A 27,170-nucleotide genomic window follows, 5' to 3' on the forward strand; every position below is an offset into this window, starting at 1 on the left:
TTCTGAGTAAAGTTTTATGTTATGGATTTGTACCGGCCTCATCGAATTTTATCGATTCTTGTCGACGTCATCCCATGCAATTTTATTTGTAACCTGTATCGACTAAGCGAATTTAATTTCTATTTCTACTTAAGTTTTACATTTTGTTAATGATAATACGACTGATGACTAGGAAGTATCTCACAGATGAGGTAGGGCTAATTATACACATCTGTGAGTTCTCTTTCCACAGATGGTTGTCGTTGTCACGTCTCATTCCGCGTTATTTAATACTGGTGTCATGTGAATTATTTAATTCAAGGAATTATCTCTGTAAACCTACCCCTGCATGTAAAATTTGCGCGTGTGTCGAATAAACTACAAAAGCAGGTGACTGAGGTTCAGAATAATTTGGTATTCGACAGTAAGAGTATAATTACTTGAAGGAACTGCTCTTATGTTTGTACACTGAAACCAAGAACATTTATACATGGGTAAATAACCGATTTATGGTAAGCTTCCATCCGAAATTCTGAAAGGAAGAAACCGCTTGGAATAATTGATTATGAATAGGAGGATAATATTAAAGTTGATCTTTGAAAACGGGTTGTAAATGGGTTCTTTTAAAGCGTCTGAGAATAAGTACTAGGGACGAACTCTTTTGTGGAAACGGCGATGAACCTTCGCGTTCTATAAAAGACAGACAATTCTTATCTACCTGAGAGCATTACCAGTTCCTTAAGAAAGGCTTTGCTAAATAGAGTTTGTTGTTCGAGTCTCTTTAAACCCTGGGATTTAGTGTACGTTCATCCAGTTCAGTGTGGAGTGTATGAGGATTAGCTAAAGGTTTCCACATATGTGTAAATGTAAATTTGTATTAGATGTAGCTCATCAGGAATTATATATTAAATTACGTATAATAATATTGGGGAGTGAATAGAAAATATTTCGATGAGAAGTACACATTATGAATGTTGCAGGGACGTACGAAACGTCGGTAAACTTCCTAGAAGACTACAACCGTGAATTAAGACAGCCATGTTCCTTCCTTCGTCAGTGTTTAAAATCACGTTGAAAGAGAATTAATCTAAAATGCATATCTGTTATTAATTTTGTAAGAATTTGTCATGGTTTACTTAAAAGACACACACTACTAAAAAAAGTTGAATATTTGGTTGCTAATCCACGTTTCCAACCAGATCCCTTTAGAAAACTAATTGGAATTTTCAGGTAATGTAACACTCTTCAGCGCAGAGTGATTCTGTGGAAAAAGTACACAGAGGCACTGACGTAGGCGTATGATTTTATGAAAATATGACGGTGTCCTTTTCTTACCTGACAGTAAATTTCGAGTGAGTTTCGTGTCTTAGACGAATAATTATAGAATAAGTAATTATCCACTTTTGTTTTCTGTGCGTTAAAGTAATCACCGTTTTGGGTTGAATTAAAATATTTCTGAACAGTCTACTGCATTGTCGGTCAATACTAAGATTTCCAGAATTTTAATCTGTTCTTCAGAAGATCACAAATCTAACGGGAAGGACCAAATGGATGACTTAGGAGTCGATCAGAGGATAATATTAAAAATGATATTAAAATTATGCCGTTACTGGTGTGGGTAGGTTCAAGTGGTGAGCTTTTTTGATAGCGCCAATGAAACCTCGGGTTCCGCAGAATGCGGATAGCTGAGAGACTTCCAGCTTCATGGAGCGCTGTGCTCGGAAGATCACTCCCAATTAGCTACTTAGGCTGGAGATATTCGAGTTAATGAGAGAGAAACTTTGGAAGGAAGGAGAGGGCGAATAGGACGCGGCTCACACTTCGTAAGCCGTGAATCCCCGAAGGATCAGACGTGTATCAAGGCAGAAATCGTCAAGGGTGGTGAGACCAAGCTCTGTAAATTGTCTCTCCGCCACTGGCTCCTTCTTAGCCCAAAGGCCTACTACAACAGCTCAGCTTGATTCCATGTATCTTCATCATAATATTAAGTCCTCGGAAGCCTTCTGCGTTCTGTTATTTCGAATTACTGATGGCAAGGCAAAGCATGAATAAATGAATGGGATATTATGGAACTACAGTAAATGGGGGTGTGCTATGTCGACGTAAGGGGAGGATATTCTCCCCTCTATTGCTTTCATCAAATCCCTCATGGACAGTGGTGGATTTAAGGAACAGTATACAGGTATGAACAAGGTTGAACAGAAAAGCAACACTTCACAAATGGAGGTGTCTAAATCCTGTACCATTCTTTCGTTTTCCTTTCTTCCTTAATTTCCTCCCGAATTTATAACTTGTGTTGGGCAAGGCCGTGGTCAAGGTATCACGGAGTTTTCCTCCGGGGCTTCCCCGGTTTCTCCGTGGCATCCCAACAATTACTCCATTCACACACAGAAGAAGGCAATGGCAAACAACTTCTGGATCATCTGCCAAGAACGTATATGAACAGGTCCCAGTCCGAGAAAAGGATGGAAGGATCCTGTTCATATGGACCTGTCGTCAGACAGAACACTACATAATAATAATAAAATAAACAACTTGTTATCCAGTTCAATATAAAATACGTCTTCAGAGCATCATATGGATATATTCATCTCACGACAAAATGGTCACGAATGTAAACGATGTGTTTTCATACATTAACGTGACCTCCTTGCCTATGGAATGCTTAAAGGCACATTAAGGTGTGTGATGTTGATATAGTTAGGTGGAGGATATTAGGGTCACGTAGGCATTAACCTAATCACAAGCACAAAGCGGACACTCTTGTGACACTACATTCAAAATTTATATAAGTACCACGCCCCCCAATTCAGCCACGTGTTTAATCTTCAGTAGTAGGATTACATGTTTTATCCATTGAAGAAATATTTAAAGTGGGCCACTGAAAATTATTGTGACGTTAAGAATGCCAGATGCGAGAGTTGCAACATGTAGGCCTACCAGATGACGGCCCCGAGGATAGAAATATGTCGAGGAGGATTTCAAGTATGTCACGATAAATGTTTTGTTAGACGCTAAAGACGGAAAAAATTAAATAATAAATACTCGAAGGAACTGTTAGTATATTCATATATAACATTTAAGATCTAGTGACGAATTCGGAAAATTAAATGTTATAGATCCTTTGATAACTTACGAGAACCGTGAACATGTGAAGAGGATATTATATCGATTTAATTATTGGACTAAATTTACTTTCATAATAAAATTATGTTAATAAAATCACAGGAGCATAATTTTTTTTTAATTTCAAATTTCTTTCGCTGATGACATGTTAAACGTTATGTAAGATAATTTAACTTTTTGTATACCTAGATTTCCAGCACCGAATGAAATGAGAATATTATCATGAATAGGATTTGGAATCAGGTAAACACAGACTGAAAAAGAAACTTTACCTGCATTAGAAAGACGTGGTTGTCAGGGTGTTCCGTACTGTCGAAGAGACCGAATTTTTCTACAACAGAATTCAAAATTAAAATAAATCATTCAATAGTTTCAGCCCGTATTTTTATTCGAAGACGGCATTCCAAAGGCAGAAACAGAATGAAACTATTAAAAATAAATGGTATGTCTAATGGCTTACCAGACCGCTCAGTCTGATATAAATTCCAGAGTTGCACACAAAATGATACACGTTTGAAAGTTTGAATAAAAGATTTAACATTCGTATAATTGTAATATATACATATCTGAAGACAAAGAATGTTAATGTGAATTTGTCCTTTATGGATTACATGTTCAATGCAACACCAAAGGAAGAATTCGCAGGAGTTTGTGTCCTGGTTACTGTGTGGCCAAAGCTGATATCCTGCTCGCCATTTTAAGCACGTCATCAGAAATACTTATCCATCAGATGTGCGAGCATAAAGGATAAAACGTTTATTACAACTCTAAAGAGTGCAGAATTATTGATAAGATTTGTATATGTGGGTATATTTTCGTCAATTTGACATATTAAAATGTGAGTTTCTGCATTTTTTTTAAATTATGTATTTCGTGATGTTAACAGTTTCAATGTGATGTTTACTTTGACGAAACTTGGATTTCAATTGTAGCCTCGAGCTTGGTGTTTTCGTGTTTGAAGTAGGCTACGGAATGATACAGTTACTGTTGGCCTATTTTTCTAAGCGGAGTGTGTGCAGTAACTTATGAACTCACTTCTCTAGTTTTTTTGGTACATACTGAAAGGTAAATATGTCAGTACACCATAGAGACGTGTGGGGGCGTGGAAGTATATCTCCGCGTATCCTTAACTTTGGAGGAGAGTAGTTAGCTTTACAGCTCGGGAAAGAATTCCAGAAACCACCGCACAAGACGAGTCATGGGCCCCACGGCCATTCTCGATAAAGTAGTGAAGAAACCGTGTTTGTGCTATAGTCAGTCACTTTAACACATTAGATATCTGAGCTGCCGATTTGTTACTATCAAGAAACACAAGTTAAGTGACGCAAAATTTATATTTCTGGAGCAATATCAGAAGACAAGTGAGATGTGAGGTTCTCACGGCTGCAAGTTTGAAGATGGCGGTCTTCAGAAGGACAGTTTTAATTCTTGGTAAAGTGTCAGAATTTACTGTAACAGATCTGAAGTTGTACTTATATAGGCTACGTATAAATGAACTGCAGTAAACTAAACCAGTGGTAATCAACTTGGGGTACGCGAAGATATCTTAGGGAGTACGTGAAATATTAAAAAAAATATTATTTTGTGATAAATACTGAATAATGAGTAATGTAATTTATTTAATTTATTTTAGATGTAGATTATATACTATGTATAACTTGAATTATGCACCAACAAATTTGGGGGTACAAAGTTGAAGAAAAATTATATCTGGGGGTACGCGAAGACATCTTAGGGGTTACGTGAAATATTAAAAAAATATATTATTTTGTGATAAATACTGAATAATGAGTAATGTAATTTATTTAATTTATTTTAGATGTAAATTATATACTATGTATAACTTGAATTATGCACCAACAAATTTGGGGGTACAAAGTTGAAGAGAAATTATATCTGGGGGTACGCGAAGACATCTTAGGGGTTACGTGAAATATTAAAAAAATATATTATTTTGTGATAAATACTGAATAATGAGTAATGTAATTTATTTAATTTATTTTAGATATAGATTATATACTATGTATAACTTGAATTATACACCAACAACTTTGGGGGCTACAAGTTGAAGAGAAATTATATCTGGGGTTGAATACCACTGAACTAAACGAATTATTTTTATAGTCAGTTTATGTAATAAAACAAATATTTAGAGCATGATGTCGCCCAAAAGTAGCTAAAAGTGTTCCATAAATTGTCTTAATAAAACTATAAATAAAATATTGTAGCAATATGGAATGAAAAACTTTAAGAGCTATGCCGGCCACTTATTTTGTGCTAGCCAACAAGAGTGAATGCACAATATATAGAAAATTTTGGTTATAGGCATACCTGCGGGAGAAGTGAGAAATGTTTTCATTATTTTCGTTGGAACACCTGAAAGAAAGTTACAAAATCACTTTGGGTACAAAGACATGGATAGTGGATGATGTTAAGTAGAATTTTGAAGGCGTAAGATGGTAAGATGTAGCGTGGATTCAACTGACTGAAGATAAGGTATAGTGCAAGTTCTTATGAACTCAGTAATAAATAATTTTATTCCATAAATGTGAGGGATTTGGTGACCTGATGAGTGACTGTAAGCTTCTTAAGACTGGCTTATGCAGTATTTTTTTGTTACCGAATGCAAAGAAGCATTTCCAAGACGTCAGACGACTATGTGGAAGATTCAACGTTGAACCCCGTTCGTTGTTTCGCCAAAGAGAGAGCCCTGTGGAGCTGACAAGATTACGAATGCAAAGTCTGAACTGGTTGCAAGGGGCAGGAGGAAGGATACATCGGCGTGATGATGCGGTCTGAACCTGTCCAGTGTCTCTTCGTAAGACAAACAAGTCAGAACGGCGTTAAGGTATTTGCGAAACCAAGAGTCAGTGGTACAGTAACACGAATAATAAACGATATCAAGTGTTAATTAAATTCAAATCTTATCCAGACCCTCACTTGGGGATAACATTAATAACAAACAGTCGCCTTCCTTAGTGTTTGCAGTCTGTGTGGCGTGGATTAACTGCTTCTGTATTAAGGCATACATGGACTCGTCGATGAAATGAAAACAAGTATGTGTTCAGCTCAGTAATAGATTAAGTTCGTTGTTTCCGCTGATTAATGTTGTTATAGCTGCTGGCTGACCAAACATTCGAGGAATTATGTAAAACACTTTACACTAAACTGGAAAACACCTGCATCTGTGGTAACTGAGATTATGCTGGATCTATCCGAATCTATTCGAATTCATCCGGAGACGCACGAAGGTCTCCGAAGAAGTGTATCAGAACGCCACGCATCGTCCTGAGTGTGCGCATTGAATCACTGAATGCAAAAATATTTTTATAAAATCTCTGGTCTTTATGAGTGCAATAATAATGTTTCCATGGACAGATCAGATCAAATAATACTTGTTGTATTATAGAAAGAAAGTGAAATAAAGTTCAATATGAGGAACTAAAGGTCATCAGATACTGTAATTACATATTTTAAACTTGAAATAATAAAACATCAGAGACATCTTATTGTCGAAAAAAAACCAGGACAAATTAAACTCTTCTACTACAAAAGCAAGATACACTAACTGAGGCTCGTTGTGGATTTTCTCAGTCGCTCCAGACAATGCCGGGACGGTATTTTTATTTAGGCTATGACCGATTCCTTCCATATCCTTTACAAATTAATTTGTGATTAATCATCCCGTCTTTTGATGTTATATATTCTCAGCTACTTATACATTGTATTTGAGTAACCTACAAATATAAATTTGGAACAGAATTTATTCTTGGTCTTCCAAGGGCGTGGTTTCCAACAGACGTGCAATTGAAAATCCATAAAATCCTCGCTACAAGTCCAAGACGCTGTAGACCAGTGGTATTCAACCTGGGGTACGCGTACCCCCGGGGGTACGCGAAGACATCTTAGGGGTTACGTGAAATTTAAAAAAAATTGTATTATTTTATGATAAACACTGAATAATCAGTAATGTAATTTATTTAATTTATTTTATATGTAGATTATATACTATGTATAACTTGAATTATACACCAACAACTTTAGGGTACAAATTTGAAAAGAAATTATAGCTGGGGGTAAGCGAACAAAAAAAGGTTGAATACCACTGCTGTAGACTACCAGATGTTACCATCCTAACAGTGCCAAATATTTCCTTATCAGCATTTTGCTTTTTGAAACCTTGTAATGAACATTTTTCCCGCGAAGCAGAAGACAGTGTGTTACACACATACAAAAGGCGAAAAGAGTTCTATCTTTGTATGTCGTTATTATCAGGGTTTTAGGAATGAAGGATTATTGGAGTCATATCGCATCTCAGACTGGCGACATCCAGGGAGAAAATACAAGGAACTTTGGTCTCTGCTCACCTGTTACTAGCTAAATTTATTTCCAGCAATATCCACAGACCCTGACGTCTGTGCGAGCAGTCCTAACTATTGTTAGAAGACTACGCGTTTCAGAAACAGTTACATTACGCCTTAAGATGTAGTGATTCGCAAAGCAGTGTTTGTGGACGCAACTTTGCCTCAGGAGTTGAAACAGGAGAAAGGGGGCGAACATTCGAGGAAATGCTCAGACAGCAAGACTTGAACTTTGCAAACAGAAAAGCAAACGCATGGAAGAGGAAATAGGTTGGGGAAATGGTCAGTAATTTCAACAAGGATTCTGCATAGATGTGAGGAGACGAAGGTTGGAAGGACCTTAAGGGAAACGGAGGGAAGATGAGATTTCTGATGTTGGTGCTTCGTATGAGCGGATTTCAATGGCTAAGGCAGCAATGAGGGCAACGGATCCTCTGAATGCTTCATGCAGCGAATCCATTGTTTGCTACAGACTTCCGAAGTTACATGACGACTGCTGCAATGCTTAGCCTATTGGTCAGTGGCGTGTAGACTGTTATATGCCAAGAAACATGGACGTATCCTTCACTGAAGATTGTTGGCTGCTACTGCGTTGATGGATTGATCACTGGCGTACGGACTAAATAATCAGTGAATTCATTGATTATTACGTAATCAAAATATATGATGATTTGTTTATTTGTTTAAATCTTGTCAGTCTAATCACAATAAAATTCCTATTAAATATTAAAATAATACTAAAATTAACATTTAAATATTTAAAATGATCTTCTCTATCGAAATGTTCGATTTACATTAGAGCATCACTTTTTCCCACGACATGTTTCAGTTCTAAAAGAACCATCTTCAGGTGTATAAAATTATATAAACTTAAATATAATTTCTTAAATGCAACTTTTAGTCAGATGTTTATCAGATATCAAAATTATGATATGATATGAATGATATGATGATTGTTTTAAAATACGGAATCTCCCATAAAACGTCGGTTACAATGGCTTATTAAGAGTGAAAATTGTTGAATTTACACGTTCTTGAGATTCCCCTCCCCCAAGATCGATTTAAAGCCCTTGTTAAACTTATCTTTACAGTGCCATGTACACACCTACCACTTGCTATGTTATTTACGTTCAGTAGAAGTGGACAGAGGGTTGTTTGTTGTGTGTGCGGTGTTTATAAGAAGATTCCGTGTCCTGAGTGATGTAGCAGGTACATGGGAATGCGTCTCGTGACAAGGAAGTACCGAATATGACAATATTGCCACGAATGATTATAATATTTCGGGACCCAGAAGTGTCTGTCTGTGATGATCTGGCGAGAAAACAGTTGAATTACACGAGTGAAGATTTAAAGCAGTGAATCATCAGCAGCGTGAAGGAGTTCTTGTGTTGGAGATGAAATACTTTGGGTTACCGCCTAATTCGTCAAGGGAGAAAAACCTGAACGCCAGACACCGGTGGAAGCTTACCGACGTTTCAGAGGTCCTTCTGTCTCGATCTTCAGGCCCTGACTTCTACGAGACTACACGGCTGAACAACTCAGAAGACAGCGATCTTCAGACTCACCGCCGTGAAAACTTCTCTATCTAAGTCTAGGTCTTCAGAGTGGTCTATTCAATTTAGGTTTTCTAACTAAAACTTTTGATGTAGTTCTAATCTCTCTTAAGCGCGATACGTGCTATGTCCATCTGGCCCATCTTGATATTATGACCTCATTCAAGTTTTGTGAAGAGTACAGACTATGGAAGCTCCTCAGTGTGAATTATTTTTCCGTCTCCTGTGACTTCATCTCTCTTAGGTCCAAATATTTTTCTAAGAAACTTGTTCTCGAACAATCTCGGTCTGTGTTTTCCCCTTAACGTGAGAGATCAGGTTTGACACAATACAAAACAGACAAAATTATAGTTTTGCGTGAATATTAAAGATTTTTAATCTGAACGGCGACAAGAATTCCTTAAATTTACTGTAGCTCCAAAATAACTAATGACTACGGAACTAATTATGAGTAAAAACATTGAAAATTACTGTAAATAAAACTGTACATTACCATTTCGGCAAATACAGCTAAGTAATTTAGCAAAACAGAGAACTGTTGTTGGTAAAACGCGGCAAATGACTCGCTTAGTGATTTCTAAACCCAGAATTCAAACGGCTTGAAACATCCCGAAATCCACGAAGCAGTTTTGTCATGATACCGACTGCACCGCACATCCTTTTCCTGCTTTGTTGTGTGTCTGCTTACCCTTAAGTACAATACCAACCCCCTACTGCACCCTCCTCTAACCATATCCGTTCCACCCTATCATGACAATAACATGAACGAAGGGTGATCTCACGAGGAAGAAGGGATGACGCTCTCCTGAGAAATCTTCTTCCGTTCCTCGGAATTCTCTTACTGCCTCAAGTTTGTTTTCCGAAAACGAGAAACAGTTTTCGACAAAAACCAACACAAGAACATCCAAATTGATATTCTGTTCGTGTGCGCGCCACAGAAGTGAATTACACAACAAACAGTGAAAGGAAAGGGACTAGAAAGGAGAGGAAATTAATTTGAAATTTATGGCAAGGATGCTATCAAGGTGCCAACAGACTGGTGCAAAGTGATGTGTTTCTGTGCACAGGGCGATGTCTACTGTTCCTGGTATAGCAGTCACACAACGGAGGAAGACGCCGGACTCGGTCGGCTTCACAGTCTACAGAATTCCGTGTTATTGCAACTGGTATTAGGTCTAATGAAGGGCAAGCTATCATCTTGCAATGGTTAAACAGCAGACGGTAGACTTACACTGACATCGATAGACTACGTTTCGTTTCATTTATTTTTATTCTTGAATAATGGCATCAGAATGAGAGGGTGAAAAACATATATGGACATTTTAATAGGTCTACGTTTATTCCACAGTTACAATAAATGTCACGGAGAAGAGTCCTTGTGACTCAGCTGACCAACACAATCCTGCATTTTACTGAATATGAGTGTTCAAAGGATAGTACCAAAATTATATTAACTCAATCCACTTCCAAATGCTCATTTTATTAACTAACTAACTAACAAACTAGATGGCTTACAAAACCCGAGGGTTCATCACCGAACTAACAAAAGCCCTCCACCGGACCCTGTCCTGGGCCAGCAAAATCCAGTCTCCTTCAACTCCTATCTCCCATAGATCCCGCCTAAGATTATCCTCCCATCTACGTCTAGGTCTCCCCAGTGGTCTCTTCCCCTCAGGCTTCCCAAATAGTGGACCCAACCAACCAGATGGCTTACGGAACCCGAAGGTTCATCACCGAATTAACCAAAGCCCTCCACCGGACTCTGTCCTGGGCCAGCAAAATCCAGTCTCCTTCAACTCCTATCTCCCATAGATCCCGCCTAAGATTATCCTCCCATCTACGTCTAGGTCTCCCCAGTGGTCTCTTCCCCTCAGGTTTCCCAAATAGTAGACCCAACCAACCAGATGGCTTAGCGAACCCGAAGGTTCATCACCGAATTAACCAAAGCCCTCCACCGGACCCTGTCCTGGGCCAGCAAAATCCAGTCTCCTTCAACTCCTATCTCCCATAGATCCCGCCTAAGATTATCCTCCCATCTACGTCTAGGTCTCCCCAGCAGTCTCTTCCCCTCAGGCTTCCCAAATAGTGGACCCAACCAACCAGATGGCTTAGCGAACCCGAAGGTTCATCACCGAATTAACCAAAGCCCTCCACCGGACCCTGTCCTGGGCCAACAAATTTCAGTCTCCTTCAGCTCCTATCTCCCATAGATCCCGCCTGAAATTATCCTCCCATCTACGTCTAGGTCTCTCCAGAGGTCTCTTCCCCTTAGGCTTCCCAACCAATACCCGGTACACACCTCTTGTCCCATCCACGCGCGCTACATGCCCAGCCCATCTCATTCTTCTCGACTTAATCACCCTGACAATACTGGGGGAGCAGTACAGATTTTTAAGCTCGTCATTATGCAGTTTTCTCCACGCCCCGTCGTCTTCTCTCCTAGGCCCAAATATCCTCCTCAACACCCGATTCTCAAACACCTGCAATCTGTGTTCCTCCCTCAGAGTGAGAGACCATGTTTCGCACCCATACAAAACAACAGGTAGAATACTTTTATAAAATTTTAACTATTTTAATATCCTCCCAGGTATGCCTGAATCAGTGACATTTTCTCTTCTATTGTAGTTATATGTAAATTTCTCATCCCTTGTGCGTGCTACATGCCCCGTCGATCTCCATCTCCTCTCCTTCGATTTGATGGCTTAATATTCAATGGTGATAACTGAACATTAGCAGGGTACTCACTGTGCAGGTACTCCATCTGCACTGTTCTCTATCTCAAGTAGCGAGATAAAATTTCACGCTAATACACAACATTAGGTAGAATGTTATTTGATCCCAGGGGAGTGTTCAGTTCTCCTGACATTAGCCGAATGTTTCACCAGGAACATCTGTATTTTAACTGAAGAACTCGCAATTTTGAAGCGCCACAACTGAACTAAGCCCCGAAGATGTTCCTGTGTCATACACTGGATCATTGACGCAACATTTCAGAGACTAGATTCGCAGTTTGCGGTTCCATAAGAATCGATAAGACATGTATAGAAGTTGCAATACTGTATAGTTACACGGTCGAGTTGATCCTTCGAATTTAATCTGAAAATCTCAAGACGTCGCTGAGTTATTGATATAATTTCATAGCTCTTAGGGGTGGGGAGGATAGGTTTTATTAAATTTCTCTCCTGTTACGTCAATCGAACCAGACTTCAGTAACTTGAATATGATTCGCGTTTGATTCACTCTTTCAAATCGCAGAAATAAATGTTAAAATCAGTAGTCCGACTGTGGGGAGGTGTTAGGCCTACAGGCGTATCTCCTGCTGTGTCGCTGTGTATGAGGTCTGTTCAAGTGTGTATGTGCAGTGCAGGTCCATTGCTTTACTGTCGTGGGTTTATTCAGTCTCTACACCCGACGCGCGTGAGCACCTCTTAGGGCGGTGTCGCACTAGGAGGCCATGGCGCAGCTGCCAGCATCTCGGCCAAACTCAATGCATTAATTTAGTAGTCATAATCGCACCTGGCATCCGTCTGGCAGCGCTTCCAACTTGGCATCGCTGCCAACCAAGATGCCAAGTTCAAATGCTACTGGCATCGCTGCCAAGGCCAAATCAACATCACATGACAGTCTGGCCAGTCCATTGACGTCCGTGCGTGAATGTGCTTGTGTGTATTTCTGTTTCTTCCAAACGTGGATAATTTCGACACCGAAAGATTGATAATTGAAATTCAGTCCCGACCATCATTATGGGATTCATCTGCTATTGAATACGCAAACCGGGACTTGAAAAGAAGAAACTGAGTAGAACTTGTGGAAATATTTGGAGGAGATTTATTTACAGTAGAAAAGAAAGAATTAGCTAAGAAGTGTTCCTATGGCTTTATTTGTGGGGCCGCTTTCCAATATGGCAACTTGATTTATAAGTTTCTTTGTTTAGCAATCTATATATCTATCTATATATCACAAATAATGTGAATTAAGAAGAAACCTGCTTTTATAATGTTTTATTAAATAAAGTTTGTTCATGTAATATTACATGTGATTTGCAAGAACTGAAATATTTCAAATTCAATAATGGTATGGACGTGCAAAGTGTGTGTATGGAGAATTTTTTTTTACTTATTTCTTTGTTACAGAATTGAAATTCACTCCAGGTATGTAGTTTTGATAAAGGTAAATCTCATTTTCTCAAAAGTGATAAAAGTGAACATTTCTCCTTGCTAATAGCCCTTCATTTCGTGATCTCATAACGTTGATCCATCTGTTCGCTCGACTGGCGTCGAAAGCTGGCAGCTTGTCTGGCGTCTTTTTCTGGCAGCTGGACGCCATGGCATCGCTGTTGGTGTCGCTGCCATGGCATCCTAGTGCGATACCGTCCTTAACCAGTCTTCACGGGTACGTCTATATGCAAAGGCAATGCTAGTCTGTCCTCTCGCTTAAGCATCACGCCATGAAAATTTATGTTAGAATGGAGGTAAAGCTCCATATATTCTTAATCTCAACGCTTTACAGTGTTGGAATGAGACCTAGGTTCCGATTCCAGAGGTATTTTGGACACAAAAGCACACAGAACATTCTTTGCCCATTCTGGGGATGGAAGTCAATAGCCAGTCATTTTACTAACTGACTTATCCGATGTTCACGATACACGCGTACAAGCTTTGATTATTAGTAAACGCCAAATAACCGTATTCATCATATAAAGTACAGAGATTTTATGTCATAAAGACGTACGGAGAAGTGGAGGTCTGTCCACTCGTTCGTGACCTCTGTTGTAGATGGGGGTGAGGTTTTAGCTTCAGAGTTCCTTTGTAACCATGGCAGGGCGCGTTCTCAGGTTCTTCATGCAAGAGACTGTCTCCTGTTACGGTGAAAGTGAATTAAATGCTAACAGATTTGCGATTCGGAAACCACTTAGAGACTGAAGATGACTGTCTTCTGGGTTGTAATATCCGCTGACGTGAGTTGTAAAATTTTATACAGGTGGACATCTAAACAAAATACCTTTAAGGAGACCATGAACGCAACGTTTATGAGCGTGAGGTCTGATAAGAACGCACGAACATTTAAAACTTTCAAGCAGCAGATGAATGTAAAAGTTTCTAATAAATTAACACAAGAACGACGCTGCTAGTACCAGAAATACTCGCGGGATGCTGTGAGGATGACATCACAAATGATGGCGGGCTGTGCATATGGTTTAGCTTATCTATATACACACTAGAACGTGTCAGTGGAGGTCAACAAATGACTAACGCATGTGTAAATAAACTTATGGATCCAGTGTTAGATCAAACAACATCTTTTATGCAGACGGAGATAAGTGTTCACAACGAATGTCACTTCAACTCAAAAACTGCTGGCGCTTCTGACAAGGAACAGCGCACGGGAACATTCCTCTCTTCAAGATACTGAGGCCTTTTACGAAACACGACAAAATCTTGTTCGTCTATCACTCCTGATAAATATTAAACCAAAATGGCAGATTTTATTCAAAGTTGGTATAAACACGACTACAACACCTTTGTGTTTCTTAATTTCCTCCCAATAAATTACACAAACAGACTTAGATTATAATGTTCCAGACATTCTTAACGTCGGCAATTGATAAAGGTGAATGTGTCTGCTTCACGCTCTGGGAGCTTTACCCCTGATACAAATGACGTGGAAACAGGTGGGGAGGGGCCTTGAGAGCCATGTACAATTGGTGCGGAAGATAAAAGGCTCTGTCCCTGTCGGGACACGAAACCCGATCTCCGGCCCGTAGTTTAGTCACGATTCTGACTAAACTATGTCCTTTACAAGAACAGACATTTACATATCGGGAATGAGCATTTCTTGGCGTAGTAGCTGGTTAGAAAGTCAGGCTACATAATGAACGTCTCGAATTCGCGATGGAAATGCAAGGACGATGAGTGGGTGTGTTCAGAAATATGACACCACAAGTACAGTCTCACTAGTAACGGACAATGCACTTCCAGCATTTGTCAGTAGTCGGCTTGTAAATGACAAAGAAAATTATGAGTTTTTCGTAACTAGACAGTCCCTTCATCGTCACGTCCGAAGAAAATCGTGGCCCACTTTATATCTTATAGCAGGCAACGTGCCTTCTTTTATGGCGAGAAGTTGACCTCTGACCCCTGCAAATGGGGAGATAAAGAATGTATTCACCTTCGCGTGCCTCACACGTCTTCAAGGCTCTGTGCTTGGTCGAAAGACAACCTTATCTCTAATCCCAGAAGCCAATCTGTCTGCATTAGCTGCCTTAATCTAAGGGATAAAACTGCTCAGAGTTTACTACAAACACTGTTACTTGTTAGGTTAGGTTTCTAGTTACAAATCGACCAAGTGACTAAGAACTCCTACTTCGTATTTAGGAGGTCGAAGACTGGCTATCCTGAACTTTTTCGTAGAACAGCGTCCCACAAGGCAAATTTACAGACAGTAGTTACTTAAATTAAGGACGACACCTTCATGCCTTATCATTTCCTCATTATACATTAACCATTCCATCATTCGAAAACTGTGACTTTTACTGAAGATATATTAAAAGAGTATTTAGAAGAATACGTAACTCTGAAATGTTGGCGTTGTAAGACGAATTAAAGTAACTGTTGTAGCCATACCGGAAAGATGCATCTAAACTACAGCTGACCGGAAGTAAAATCAATGCTAAATTTTTAACAAAGAAATTACATTGTGACGACTAAACATCTTAATTTTTAAGACTGTAGCACTTTAAAAAAACAAACCGAAATATTTTAAAATTTGTTAGGACTAGGTACTTGCCGAAAAGAAGTTACTACCTCGGAATTCACATCATAAACCGAGGAAAGACATGACAAATCTAAAACAGCCGGTGCTCTAATCTGGATCCGAACCCACAGCCTTCCGTAATAAAGCCTTAGTAAAGCCTTATAGCCACTTGGGTGGAGATAAGCTATAGCTCGTACTAATTCTCAACCTCGACACTAGATGGGGGGGGTGAGCGGTCAGCATCACGCTCCGGCCGAGTTTTACCCCGGTGGAAAGGACTCCCGGTACCCATTGGACAGGCGGCTGGGTGGGTCCCAGAGCCGGTCTGGACGCAGAGGCTAGAGGAAATTCCTCTGCCCACGTCGAGGATCGAAACCCAATCGTCTAGCCCGTAGTCAGTCTCTATACTGATTGATAACAGAGCAGCAAAGCCGCTAGCAATAAGTTAATATCTAATTGTAAGATTTTTATTGAAACATGAAGGTACTTTATCGCATAACAGCCCGCCAATTTGGGTCCACTGAGAAAATTGATCCCACATAATCACTCACGTGTTAGTTAAGCACCATTTTAAAATTATACTCTCACCTACACGTGGATCTTTGAACTTCTAGCTGAAATGTATGCATTTCTCAATTATCTAACTCGTTCTACATGTACATAGATCTTTATTTAAATATCCTAACGATATATCGTGAACGGTACACACTTTAAAGCTGAACTTTGTTTCAAACTTCACTCTTTCAGCTGAATACATTCTGAAGAATCTTGAATCTAAGGTCCGAATTGTTTCGCTCGTAACTGACTGTTCTGTAGGCTAATGATGTAATTCAATTTGTTATTTCATCCCGCCGCTGTCGCTAGTGTGTTGTTGGCTGGTCTGTATTTCTATTGAGTAACCTACACACAGCTCCGAACTAGATTCAGTATTTGAAGCGAAATTCTCTCGAAATAATTAACTCTATATTAGGCTTTTACAATGCAGTGTAATGGCACGCGGCCAAAGATTATTAGAAATTGGATAATAGACGGATAATTGTTATGATGCGGGTCTAATGAGGCTCTATACACCACAGCTAGTTAAGTGTTAACGTGGGCGAACTTGTGGAGAGGTCGTATTTGTGGAACAATTTCATAACATTCTATTAGCAGTTGAGGGAACATTCATTTGCCTTGCATTATGTTTTGGCTACGTTTATTTTTGTTATTTTATTTGTAGTGTTCTGTCTGACGACAGGTCCATATGAACAGGATCCTTCCATCCCTTTCTCGGACTGGGACCTGTTCATATACGTTCTTGGCAGATGATCCAGAAGTGGTTTGCCATTGCCTTCTTCTGTGTGTGAATGGAGTAATTGTTGGGATGCCACGGAGGAAAACTCCGTGTTGCCTAGACCACGGCCTTGCCCAACACAAGTTATAAATTCGGGCACCGCCGGGAATCGAACCCGAGACCCCAGGATTACAAGGCCAGCGTTCTAACCGCTAGACCACCGTCGGTCATCGTATGAAAGAAAAATTCGTTACTACTGAAACAGAAGACAATTCTAAACACGAAATTTCATTTTAAATTTATTAGGCAAACTTAGCGCTTTGGTGTAAGCGTAAAATGCCTTATGGGAAAGTCCAATTACGAGCTCCTGCCACACCATCTGACGTGAAGTAAAATAATTTTGGAAATACTTCTCCATAGATTTTTGCGTCAGAAATTCGATGTGTAACTTTGGCTTATGAGTGTGAGCCGAGTCGACGTAATTGTAAACACTGCAATTGTCATTTTCAGGGTGAATGTGGGAAGATATCTGAAGGAATCGATTACAGTATTTGCCGTGACGCTGTTTAGCACTCATAATTCGATACGGATTACACACGAAATATGTGTTATATAACTAATATTCAGCAGGATACAAATTTGCTCTTGAAAACGATATTTTCGGATAAAAAATTCTTCTGGACCTGACAGATCTAACAAAAGTAGCGGAAAACTTAACGAACGCAGAGTAGGACCACCCCTAATACAAAAGGTCAGAGAATCGTGAAGATTAATGCAAAGGGAAAATATTAAGATTACGGTTCACATATGAACAAAACAGATAGTTGATAAAACATTATTCAACACAGTATCAGAACAAGACTTGAAAAAACACGTAGGAAATACGAAAAAGAGACAGCTGATGAAGATGGCTGACTTTTTGAATGTTGCACCGAGCAGTTTGACAGAGGCTTACTGATGTTTCAGAGGTATTAATGCCTCCACCATTAGGGAATTTATGGGAACTGAAATTTAATCAAAAGTCTATCGTGCATTTTTCTTGCAAAACCAAAAATAATATGAACGACTGCGCTAACGAGCAGAGGAATGTGAGCAGGAGGTGAACGGCGGGATGAGTATTTCGGGTCGTAGGAGTTAGCAGTGGAGATCGACGTGTGTCGAGACGAGAAGATTAACTTTACATTCAGTGTGAAATGCTAATATTATTTGAATATTATTTAGATTAGCTTGAGCAATTTTTCTAAAAATCCGTTATGAAGGTCAGAATATCAGATGACCATGTCTAAAGCCAAATACGAGGCTGGTCTACAAAGTAAGTTTCCCTGGGGCCGTTTACAGAAACAAAACCCAATTTCATGGAAATATTTATTGCAACAGATACAGCAAGTGTCCAGCTATTTTTCAACATATTCGCCACCGGAATTGAGACATTTGTCATACCGTGGGACCAACTTTTAATACCTGTGTCGTAGAAGTCTGCCGCCTGGGATTGGAACCACTGTGTGACAACCATCTCCGCCTCTCTGTCATTCTCAAAACGCTGACGCTGACCGGACAGGAATTTCTTGAGGTGTAGGAAAAGATGGAAATCACTGGGAGCGAGGTCCGGGCTGTAGGGTGAATGATTAAACACCTCCCAGCTGAACTCCTGCACGAGACTTGCTGTCCGTCGAGCCGTGTGCGGCCTAGCGTTATCACTGACCGCACTTCACAGTCGGCGGGAGCTGGAATAAGAACCTCCATCTTCAACAGCTGCAACGATGCTACTGTGAGAACGCGAGAAGTACCGTTAGTGCATGCGCCATGCTACGTCATTGCTCTATCACGTACGCACAGTCGCTTCGCGCAATATAAGGTTTGCTAGCTGTGGGACGAGTGGGAAACTTACTTTTGGGACGCGCCTCGTATTTTAAATTCCTTTGGAAAACAATATTAAAATAGTGATAATTTGAATGTGTATTTGTTCAAAGTTTATCATTTCGTTTCGGCTGCTCGAGTATTTAAAGATTTATTAAAGGACGAATATGACTGCACACGAAATCCTTTAACACTTGTAATATAACGCCAGAAATGAGACCGCTGGTGGCGAAGTTTCGAAACATTCGGACGTCGATGACTTTGGACTCTTTCCTATTAATGTACTGGGCTTGTAGAAAGGGCGAGTGTCAGAAGAAATTACTCATTCACACTCTCTCTGCCCCTTACTTTCCGGAAAGACGTGACTTGATGTAATGAAATGGGGGTAAGTACTCATCACATTTTCCTCGACCTCACGGTTACATCTACAAAGACAGTGTGGAAGAAGGCACTGGCATATTTTAACTTAATAGGAAAAACGACAAGTTTCTGCGTGTCCAATATTTTACACTTCCGGCTCAGTTCAAAGGTGACTCCTGTGTTAAAGTCTCGGCAAAGATGTAATCTAGATTTCATTGGCCATGAAAGGTTTTCTCATAAAAACAGAACATAGCCAATAAGGTTAACTGTGTATTCATTAAAACAAACCTCCAACGAGTAACAGAACTTCAGTTATTTAATTAACTTAATGGATGTTTCTTTGTTGCTGAATATAAAAAGTTGACTCTCATTATGATAATAAGAATCACTAGGCAACCAACTTGTATCACAAGATTTAGGGACATCATCGCAGCCAACAAGAGAATACCTTGCATATAATAGTTTAATTATTCTTAATGTCACAGAGTAATTGTTCGGTGATAAGATAAAGATAACGCTGAACGTTTAGTGCATTTATGTATACGAAATTAAAGCTGTCTCCTATAGAGTTAACGATGTCTCTGTAATTAAGAGCTATAACCTGAAGATTTACGGCGAATAGAGATAAGATTCTGCACTACATGGAGATATCAGCTTCAAGCTTCCGTCATCTTAACTATTACAAAAGAAGATAAGTGTGTGACGAAAATAAAATTTCATGACCCTGTGGGGGATAGAACTCTGGTTATCCAACCTATAGCTAGGCACTGAGTTTTCCCAGCCTGTGATCTCCGACTTGTTTTCTATTGAAGGTAATTTTTTCTGTTTGAGAGTCTGAGAAATTACTTTCTAATCTCTGAAACAAACGCATACAAAAGTGTCTAAAAATTTATTACTAATGGGTCAGTTTCCTGACATCTAATAAATATGTAAATTGCAGAAAAATTATTAATATTGTAAAATGAACGAATCTTAACAACGCACTCCCCATTAAAGTTTCATTATACACTATACCGTATAAAGCAGGACTGCTTTACGACGGAAGAATCCTTCTTTATTATTATTAAGTGTTCTGTCTTACGACAGGTCCATTGCTCTGCCCAAAAAGAGCTCTCCAGTTGTCCATATTCTCGGCTTCTCGCTTTAATTCCTGGAACGTCATCTTCTTTCCTTGTTTCAGATCGTCGGTTAGCTGTATCAATCTTCTTCCTAGTCCTCTCTTTCCTTCAACCTGGCCTTCGGTGATATCACTCAGTAACCCATTCCTTCTCATAATATGTCCCAGCCAGTTAGCTTTCCTTCGTGTAATCGCCTGCAGAATGCTTCTTTGCTCGTTGACTCTCCTCAATACTTCTTCGTTGGTCACTCGATCCGTCCACCTGATCTTCTCTATTCTTCTCCAACACCACATTTCGACTATCGAACACAAAGAATATTGTAGTGTTTATTATACAAGAAGTCGCCACTGTCACATCAATACAGTCCATCCTCTCAGTATATTTTAAAGCTCTGGGTGTTACACAGATATTGTAATATTTGTATAAAATATCCTTCTTTGACACTGCAAACTGATGCAAAGTAGCTGACTGGTAGAGAAGTGACATGACCATTTCGAATCGATATTATCTTCGCTGTCCTACGATGATTGTTTGCATGGATCCTCTGTAATGGCTGTAGTCATCGTGAGACTTTCGACAGCAGTATTCGGAGTAATGCTTGTTGGGTCAAACTCTATGGATGGCTACCTGATCAGTGGAAACTTGCCGCTAGCAGACTGAAAGTGGATTCTCATTGATCGAATGCAGCATCCGAAACCGTGTGAATACAGTCGTTTATCTATTATTGTGTTTCAAAACTTTGGGCCTATGGATTTCCTCTTTTGTAATGAACTCCCAGTACAGTATGATAGTTTGTATGAGCGTGAAATGTGATCAGTTTGGAAAAAAAAAATTAACAAGGGAATGGAAAATTTTACAATGAGGAATTTCGTGATTTTATACTGCACCAATTTTAAAGTTTTCCTTGTTGTTAAGGAGGCTCTTAAGGGATAGATTCAATTAGGCGGGTAACTTCATTTTTGATATCCGGTTCGTATGGATCGAATCACCACTGCGACCTACTCTGGAATACCATTCTTTTTCAACGCGATGAAGGAAGTGATTGATCTGAGGTTTTACGGCGGTGAATTCGAAGATGGCTGTCTTCTGGGTTGTAGTGCCGTGTTGTCTGGTAGAAGTTTAGCAAATTTTAGAGGTCCTTGCAACCTCCATCACCAGGGCGATCGCCACGATGGTGAAAACTTCTGCCAGAATACACGGCGCTGCAATCCATAAGACAGCCATCTACGAAATTATCGAATTCTGTTTCTTGGGGTCACCTGGCCAAGTCTTCCTCAAATAATAATTTATATCGAGAACTAACTTAAATTATTAGGATGTTGTAAGTTGAAATGAATAATTCTAATTTAAAGTATGGTTTTAGTAAATGTTAACTAAAGTATTTCATGAAATATAAGGTACCTGAAACAATTTTGGGTATCTTAAGTTTTGGAAAAACTGTCAAATTGTTCTTGCTTAAATGGAGTGGTGAAACTTCCGGAGATATGTTCTTGATTTGGATTGCAAATAAAGGGATATGATCGATTTTTAGGTGAAATAAATGTTGGGGTTAAATGACCCTATTAGGAAACCAATGATCCTGTTATGGGTACAAACTAGCATCTAAAAAATTATAAATCTAATTAAATTGTGACTTATGAAGTTAACAGTTAATTCATACAAAAAAAATTTCAAAATAAATATCATATACTCGCAATTAATAGACGCTTATGTAATTAACACATTTTTTCCAACTACAGTACCATCTTCTCGAAGATTGTTCTCTGGCCATTGGCCTCTCTATTTTGATTCCAGTTTTTAAAACAATTTCTCTCCTCTCATTAGAATCTTTTCCGCACCAAGAGAATGTTGAGGAAATCTGCGCCAAGTATGTTAATTTTTGGAACTCATCGTTTATATTTGAATATATGTTGAGATAAACATTTTAGATAAAAACCATTAAACACACCAAATGTTATGTACAGTAACATATATTTCATTCACGATTTGTATCGCTATGCAATATATGTTCTATCACTTGGTCGTCTGAAGAGATAACATGGACAATGAAATAACCTAGTCTTTCCACTCAGTCCTCACGACAGTGTGCCTCCGAAGCTTACAGTAGGTGTTGGCAATGTCTCGTGTATTACATTCCTGTACAAATCGCAAAATTTTCAGTTTATTTTTTAACATTGAATCACACTATGGAGAGCTTGTGCGCAAATTTGGTTTCAACGTGTATAAAGTTGATAGTGGGGAAAAAAGGGCGAAAATGTGAGATCAACAAACAACAGGGAATAGTAGTATGTTGGTAACACTGAGGCACCATGGCTGACGTACCTTAGAGCGTCCTTCCTGAAGATGGATGCCAGGAAGGGAGACCAGAAGGGCAGTAGCACACATAGGTTTATAGAGCAGAGAGAAACAAACTCCAGGGAGTTGAGAGGTCATCTCAGGGGCAGCTGAGGCCCCTGCTGGAAAGAGTCATAGTCTGGTTATCGGGAGAGGGGTTGCACGGCTACGGTAAGAACTTATATTCTCTCAGGCAACTTAATGACTGCAGTGTATAGGGGCTTAACACAACCCTCCAAAGAAACTTCGTAATTTATGTTACATAGAAATCCCTCGCCATTTTAGTCATTCTATACACAATGGTATTTCTAAATTACTCCGACGAGGCAAAGACAAGTTTATTTACTCGTACAGAAAAAGACACGTTTGAGAATGATACATGCGTGTATGAGACGGTTTTATGAAGACAAGAAAAATGATCTGGCAATTTTGGAACGAAAAATGACGCTACGAGTTCTAACTCTGATAGAAAAGGTTCGACTGTCGATCTGTCTGCATGTAGGTTAGGGAACATAGTCGTTAATTTTGAGGTAATAGTGTTCAAGTATGTACATGCAGCATGTAACATGTACTTATTGATAATCTGATAGTTACTAAGCTGATCAAAAATCATGAACATGTTCATAATGTAGTATATTTGCGTCATATTGTGAATTAGGTTAATATTTTAATATTTTCCGTCAAATCACAATTTTAATAAGATAATAAAATATAAAATATTTTAAATATCATTTCACGTTCCGTACCTGAGGACGGTTAAAGATAACCGAAACATGTCGTAAGAGACGTTCCAATTTGTAAATCGATCATTCGATACGGAACGTGAAATGATATTTTAAATATTTTATATTTTATTATCTTATTAAAATTGTGATTTGACGGAAAATATTAAAATATGAACATGTTCATTACCGTGTTCACAAAGACCATTATTGGTCCCCACGGTTTGCGAGTTCAATTTATTTTTTTACTCGCGCCTCATTCCCTTAATACAATTTTAATATTATCCTCTCCCCATTGCTTAGTTCTTAGAAATGGCCGTGGAATTCAACTGCTTAACTGGAAGGGTTTTGTTTGCTGATTTGAAGTTGACCATTCATTGCCTGCCAATTACGAAATTAAAACACCAGAAATCTCCGCTCCAGAATTACATACCTCGGACTTGGTTAGGAAATGAAAAGTTTTTGTCTTTAACTATCACTTTCGGGGACAAGCAGAGTTAACTGTTAAAGATTTCCAACGTTTCGTCAAACAATTATGTTACCTTCTTCAGGATGAACATGTTTTGGGGTTTAGGGGTCCATGTGTAGAGCAGTAGAAGGCGAATTGGATATGAAAGACGTGGTTCAGGTAAACTGGGGTTGGAGAATTTCAGTAACCATGCTGTAAGGAGAAGAAGTTTTTAGGTGAAAATGCCCTGGAAGGAAGTTTTATCTTCCACGTGGTTAGGAAGGAAGACGTTTATTGCCCTCACATCCGGGTAGCATTTTTATATCTGTTATTACATTTTTCGGAAGAGGTTATTACTTTGATTTAGTCAGTTTATCTTTGTAGGACATAACCTCAAAAATCACATCGTCACAGTTATTTTAACGCTGACAGCGCCCCGCAAGAGGAACTTGTACACGAGTATGTAGTATACATATAAGTTCAAATTTTGCGACCCATATACCATGTTTTATCTAAAAAAATTTGTCAGATACAGTTTAATTGAATAAAAATTTACTTGGATATTATCCATCGTCTAGTAAATATAAAACGTAAAACGACGTTTCGGAGATGGGGATTAGCTCTATCTAGTGGGCCCAACTGTGTAAGAACCTGAAGACGGAGATAGAGTCCCATCTCCGAAACGTCTTTTTACGTTTTATTTTTACTAGACGATGGATAATATCCAAGGAAATTTTTATTCAATTGACTCTTCACCATTTTCAAGAAGTTTTAGATTTGAGATACAGTTTACTTTGTTTTAATTAAAAATAAATGGCTTGCCCAGTGAAAGAAACTCATTCGAGGCCCATTTAAAGAAAGTATTCTACAAGCCGTGTGGATCAGTAAAAGTTTTCAAGACGTTTGTCATTCCTAAGGAAATAAAATAGGCCATTTATATTATTATTCTGTCTGTGTGTTCCTCCTTTCATCTTCTAAAACGTTTGACAAATATTTACATATTCTGATATGAATATTTCGTAGGCGTATGCTATCCGATATTTACATACTCCCTTAATTTTCTTTTACGCGTAAAGGAGAATAAGAAAGTGTATATGATAATTGTTTACCTGAAAAGTAAAGCTGATAGCAGTGGAACGTTTCTACGGGCCTAAACTAATGTATTCCCATCATTTGTACCAGTTGTTTTTAGAATGGTAAAAAAATTCCACGTTCAACATAACTGTCCCATTTTATAGAACGCACCAGAAATCAATAATGATGTGTGAACAATTTTTATTGATAGTGTGTGTAGAAACTAGTGAAATTGGCAATAAAAACACAGTTGGGTATGGTAGCAGTTGTATGAACCAGTCACTGGGACCGTGGGTTCGAATCCCACTCAAGCCATGAATGTTATTCTGTGTTGTGCTGTCCTGTGTACAGGTAGAGGCCTTGCGACGGGCCGATCCCTCATCCAAGGAGTCCTACCGAATGTCTATAGATCAAAGTCAACGAAAAGTTGAGACCCGCAGATGCTCAAGGCACTTGAAGAAGGTCGTTCCCGGTATCCCAGTGAATGCTTAAAGAACGCGGCAGGGTGTTGATAATGCAGGTTAACAAAATATAACATATCTTAATATTAAAAAACAAATGTGTAACCGTATCCGGACCGATAATGCTTAAACTGAAGCGAGCATCGAACAAGGTGATACAATAATTCTTAGGGTCTAACATAAAATACTGTATTGTAATGGAATACAGCCTACTATGTGATTACTTTGTCAAAGTTTATAATAAAGTTGCCTCTAATTTAAATCTTTCATCCTCATGTCACTTCAACTCAACAGTCATAAAGATATTTTGATGGCTGGCGGTAATTTCTTCGCCTTTCTCCATAAGCACGGACTTTCCTATGAAAACGACTGTCAACTGTTAGCAGTGACGCAGGTCTCACCGGCTCTTCTAATTACTGTAGAGTCACCTCAGATAACGCACAATTTTATTTATAAACCCGGTTTTTCCTTAATCTGAAGGAGCGTGTTTTATGTCGGTCGACTTTATTGCAGTGGTGGGACTTGAATACTGAACTAGGACATTTGATTGCAGTTAGGTATCGTAATTATCGCATTTGACCTTACCTTCTAATCCACTGCCAAATACAATTTACTCAGTTTATGCTCTAAGAATTTTACACAATTTTTCTGTACCGTGTTCAAAAGATATCTTTTAGGTAATATACCAACTTTCTAGCCAAAGTTCGGTATATTTCTTAACACATCGCGAAGGAATATTTAAAGATTGTTTTAAATTCTAAAACAATATTAAAAATTCCTAAGATGGTAAAGTTGCGTCATATTGTGATATAATAAATATATATTATTTAAATCTTGTCCGTCTAATCACAATAATTCTTATTAAATATTAAAATATTACAATAATTAACATTTAAAATATTTAAAATATTAAATGATGTTCTTTATCGAAATATTCGATTTACATTAGACCATCATTTTTCGATAAAGAACATCATTTAATATTTTAAATATTTTAAATGTTAATTATTGTAATATTTTAATATTTAATAAGAATTATTGTGATGAGACGGACAAGATTTAATATATATTAAAAATTCCGTTAAAATGTACTTAAAATATTTCATAGCCGAATCTTTCGTCTTCTCTCAGTCGTTTTGCCTTTCTTATATTTCTATTCCGTAATATTTTATCACGTTTTTGGTCACTGTTTCTCATGTTTCTTTCGTAATCCCTTCCTACATCATCCTCCGGAGAGGAATCCAACTTAGCATTCACCGGTCACCTTGCCAATACCCCGGCGTACGCAGAATCAAACTCAGTGTAACTGAGTTGCCGGATGCTAGACGCGGCTTGACCGTGGAGGCGATGGTTTTAAAGACGGGTCTTAAGCATAATTGCCCTTTGCTTGAGCAGTCAGAGACCCGGCTCCGGATAATCTTCCGGCTAGATGGCACCTAGTGGCACGTTCCGTCTAACCGTCCGAGTCGGAGAAGTCCAACTTTTGACTTTGAATGTCGTGGCTTGGCGAGCCTTCCGGTAGATCGCTGTCTTCCATCGGCAGAATTGGGTTTATGCCCACCGGACTGGTCAGTGACTCGTTCGCCCGATCATTTAGCTTTGGCTAACGCCTCGAATTCTCTCCTTCTCGGCGAGGCTGTGCAGTTTCAGCTTTCGAAAGACACCCGGGAACAGCTCGGGTTAGTGGTCATTGAGAAAGACTTTCTTCCACACCAGGAATACAAGTGCAGCCCACAAGCAGCTAACAACCG

At 38.9% G+C, this 27,170-nt stretch overlaps 1 protein-coding gene across 1 annotated transcript in view; it reads right to left on the reverse strand.

The window, feature by feature from the left end:
• Positions 1 to 27,170, reverse strand: part of LOC110832116 (uncharacterized) — a 223,042-nt gene that overhangs the window by 194,597 nt on the left and 1,275 nt on the right. The gene's annotated exons all lie outside the window — the stretch shown is intronic.

This window comes from Zootermopsis nevadensis, unplaced genomic scaffold (assembly GCF_977971745.1).
Source record: "Zootermopsis nevadensis isolate Lab colony 2312 unplaced genomic scaffold, Znev_1.0 Znev_ptg000021l, whole genome shotgun sequence".
NCBI classification, from domain to species: Eukaryota; Metazoa; Arthropoda; class Insecta; order Blattodea; family Termopsidae; genus Zootermopsis; species Zootermopsis nevadensis.